Raw genomic sequence first — 4761 nt, forward strand, 5'->3', positions numbered from 1 at the left:
TTAGGATCTATCGTCTTTACCTGGCTGGTGCTTGCCTCATGGTCATTAGCCGAGTGCTTTGGCGCGATAGCAAGTATCGGCTCAGTCGGATTGCTATGCACAATCGGCTGCTGTATGGAGAATGTTTCGGTGCCCAAGATAAGTGAGTCGACATCCATTTTCTCCTTGCCTTTTCCCGACTCAACTGCTACAACACTTGGTGATTTAACACGCCATTCTTTTCGACTTTCCAGATGCATGAAATTTCCACTCGGGCGCACCTTTTTACTCTGATGGAATCCACTCAGATGGAATTCAGTCGGATGGAATTCAGTCGGATGGAATCTACTTGACCACATTTTTTCACTCGGATAACCTCCACCTGGGTGCATTCTTACACTCGGATAATTTCCATCCGGTCGCATGTTTTGACCAGCCGACTGATAGTCACCAATGTTCAGTCGACCTCTATATGAATAGTTAAGTTGATCCCAAACAGATTGCGTATGCTCTTCTGGAAACGGCACCCTTGGTCCACTCGGTTTCATATACTGACTGAACATATCAGCTAATGGTAACCTTGGTCGCTTCAGATGAGTCAGCCGATTAAAGCTAGAACCGGCTGACTGGTTGGTGTACATGGACAGCAACATATCAAAAGTTGGCTTGATCCGCTTGCGCTGTACTTTAACTTCATTCCTTTTCCACTTGCCAATTTCTGGACTCTTGGGCTTGACAAATCTCACACGAGCATTTTCTTGCACTTGCAGTTGCCCCCCGAGTGTAGGATTCTTTATGGTGATTTTGATCACTTCCTTGCCATCGGGTTGCTTACCAAGCACAACCTGTATCCCCAAGACCTTGTTGTCCTCCTTGTCTTTCCTGGGCTCACCAACAACGACATTAGCTTTATTAGCAGATTCGGCTACCTCCGGCCGAATGAGTAGCTTCTTCCCCTCCAAATCCATGGTATTCATTGGAAAAGGCTGTTTATCAACTTGCATCTCAGAAAAGTTCAATCGTCCGTCATTAATGGCCGATTGTATCTGTCGTCGAAAAACATTGCAATCGTTAGTAGCATGAGAAAAAGAATTATGATACTTGCAATAAGCACGCCGTTTTAGCTCTTCAAACGGCGGTAAAGTATGAGATATTCTAATAATCTTAGCCTGCAGCAAAGCATCAAATATTCTATCACACTTAGCAATGTTAAAAGTAAACTTCATCTCTTCATCACGATTCTTATGAATCGGTTTCAGATCATTGCAAGTAAAGGGTTTGGCCTTAGATGGCCAAACAAATTCAGTAGCAAAAACATCACCCTCATCGTCCGAGTGATCACTATCATATTCCACCATATTCATCTTTGGAGGATCGGCTTTGTATCTATGCACTTCTTTGAGATCTTTGCTTCGGCTTTCCTGAGCCAAAGCCCTTTGTAAGACTTGGTTGATATTTAAGAACTCATAACCTTCTAGCTTTTCTCTAATGGGAGTTCTCAAACCACTCAGCACTAGATCTGCCAAGTCTCTCTCGGTTATCACCAAACTAAAACACCGGTTTTTTGTTTCTCTAAATCTCTTGACGTAATCGGAGACCGATTCATCATGCTTCTGTTTAACCGATGTTAGATGTGATAACTTGAGTTCATTGTCGCTGCTATAAAAGTGATCATGAAATTTCTGCTCTAGCTATGACCAAACTCGAATGGAACCATGTGGTAAAGAAGAAAACCATGAAAATGCAGTACCAGTTAAAGATAAAGGAAACAAACGCACTTTCAACTCATTTAGTGAGCCTGCTTCACCTAGTTGTGCTAAGTATTGACTAACATGCTCCCATGTGGTTTTTGTGCCCTCTCCATTGAACTTAACAAAATCTGGAATCTTATATCCCGGAGGGCACTGGATGGCATCAAAGTACTCGGGGTACGGCTTTTGGTAAATCCGATTCCGAGGTAACTCAACTCCAAAATTCTCTCTAAGCATCTTAGCCATATCCTCTCTAAGATTAGCTAGACCATCATCCGTAGTGGACGATGAAGCTTGTGGCAGTGACATAGGAAGAGTATGGTTACTAGTTGTAGGTAGGAATCGTGGCATGTATGTCGACCCATAATTTGGTAGTGGTCGAGTGGTTGTAGCTGTAGGTAGAGTTTGGTTCGGCGTTGCCACCGAACCTGTCATGCTCATAATAGGATTAATGGGTGTAGCCACAATCTGATTTGTTTGGGTAGGATAATAAGTCATCGGCATGGGAGGTGCCGATGCAATAGGTAAAGCCAGATTAGGGTTTTGCACACTAGCGGCTACACCATTATTACCACTAGACAGTTGAGATATATTCTTCTGAGCATTAGTATTTTCTATAAAAGTTTGATAGACTAGATTGTTACCATCAGCAATACGACTTTCAATCTTAGCCCACTGCTCAGGAGAAAAGGCAGTACTTATAGAGGGCTTAACCTGTTCAGTTTGAAGAGGAGGGAACTTGATTTCTTCAATCGGAGTGATGTTGCCTTGGCGATCTTTCTTGAATTTTGCAAGGAACTCCTGCAGGTCCTTCTCCTCGCGCGCCTTCTTGTAATCCTCATAGACTTGGCGATGATTGGCCGATATCTCATCAAGACTGGGCTTGATGATGTTATCGGCGTCTACCTCAGACGGCTTGGGAAGATCGGACATGCTGGATGATGATGATTGATCTTTGATTCCCCAGCAGAGTCGCCAAAAAGTGTGTTGACACACGAACACGTCACGTGTACCCTCGATGCCGGGGGTGATGCACCGCAGCTCACGTCGAAGGAGACCCGACCGACAGCACGATACGCAAGACAGTCGACGGGCGCTTTTGCAGACCCGAAAACCCCACACCCCCGGGAGGGACCCCGTCAGGGAGTGCAGCGGCTATGGGCTGCCCTAGGTCGATTCGCTCGCCCCTAGAGCATCAGGATTCGCAGCTCTCAAACGAAGAACAGCGAAGAACGAGATAGAAAAACGGTGGAGAGATAAAACGTAGATGAAAAAGTAGTATATTGATTTGTTCGATTGTGTGTTGTTCAATCGGCCATCACCCCCAACATATATAAGAGGCGGCTGGACTTCCCGTACAAGTAAAGGATTCATCTAGGCTTTCCTTACAAGAAAAATTACATCAATTCACGTCCTAGAGTCCTAATTCTATTTCAACTCGGATTCAGTCTGAATCTGGCCCAAACTTTGTCTTCCTTCTTGCATGGGCCGCCGGGCTTACATATGATCTCCGATCGAGACAGCCCAAATATCAAACTTGTGCGCCTCGACGATACGAACAACTCTCATGTTGATCACTTTTTCAAATAAGGCCATCTTGAATACTTTTCGAGGTCATCTTTATCTTCCAGTCGGACTCGGTCTTGCAGTAGACCGGATTATCCGAGTCTCGTAGTGAATTTGTAGGCTATATATTATCTGTGATGATGATGACTCCAAAATCAAAGTTTACCGTCTTGATGATACACACAACTTCTGTATTGAACACTTCTTCATCCAAGGTCATTTTGATAAACTTTCAAGCACATGTTCAATTTCATTCGGACTTGAGCTCATCCACTCGGATATTAGATACTTTAACTCGGATCGCCCGATTGGACTTTTTCACTCGGAAGACAATATTTCACTCGGATGACTATATTTCCACTCGGATGACTATATTTCCACTCGGAAGGCGCTATCTAATTCAATCGGCAAGTTTTCGTCCCGATGGTAATCTTTTCACTCGGAATATTTTCACCTGGACGACAATTTCACTCGGATGATCATATTTCCACTCGGATGACTATATTTCCACTTGGATAATAATAAGTTCATCCGGTCAGCAAACTTCCACTCGACCTGTAAATTTTTACTCGACCGTAAACTTTCACTCGGATGGTAAACTTTTCACTCGGATTTCCGACTGAAAACATAGCCCGATTTTGATTTATCTCTCCAAGCCTCATACGACCTCGGATTGAGACGAATTATATATGAAAATCGATCGGCTCGACGAGACGAAACTTTTCCATGTTGAAGGTTTTTCGATTCAAGGCCGTCTTGATGGCCGAATTACTCGCGTAACCCATCAGACAAGTGTCTGGCACCTCACGCCATATTTCCTTGAGGTTCGGTCTGCAGTGTATTGCCTCTAACTTTTGCATATGAACTCGGATTGAGATGATTTATATATCAAAATCGATTGTCTCGACGAGACGAAGACAATTCCTTAAGAATTCTCCTTTATCCGATGTCATCTTGAAGACATGATTGGCCAAAAACCACTCGGAACATTGAATTATGCCACTCGGAGTATAGTTTCGGTCTGTAAGATAAAGTCGAATGAATATAACCGAAACATCAAAGTGGTTCCACTCGGTGACGTGAATCTTTTCATGCTGAAAACCCGTTCACTCGAGACCATCTTCATTGCAATCTGTATCTTGCCAAAATCAGGTGTCAACACCTTTGTGGAACATTGTTTATTTGTTGGGATATCATTATATTATCTTGTTATCTTAATGCACCTATATACTTGGTTAGGGTGGAAGGCTCGACCTTTTGCCTAGTGTTTGGTTCCACTCTTGCCACCCTAGTTTCCGTCATATCGGTGTTATGTTCCCGGATTTTGCGTTCCTTACGCGGTTGGGTGATAATGGGAACCCCTTGACAGTTCACCTTGAATAAAACTCCTCCAGCAACGCCCAACCTTGGTTTTACTATTTGCCACCTAGCCTCTTTTTCCCTTGGGTTTCCGGAGCCCGAGGGT

The sequence above is a fragment of the Triticum dicoccoides genome, chromosome 6A (assembly GCF_002162155.2).
Source record: "Triticum dicoccoides isolate Atlit2015 ecotype Zavitan chromosome 6A, WEW_v2.0, whole genome shotgun sequence".
Classification (NCBI taxonomy): Eukaryota; Viridiplantae; Streptophyta; class Magnoliopsida; order Poales; family Poaceae; genus Triticum; species Triticum dicoccoides.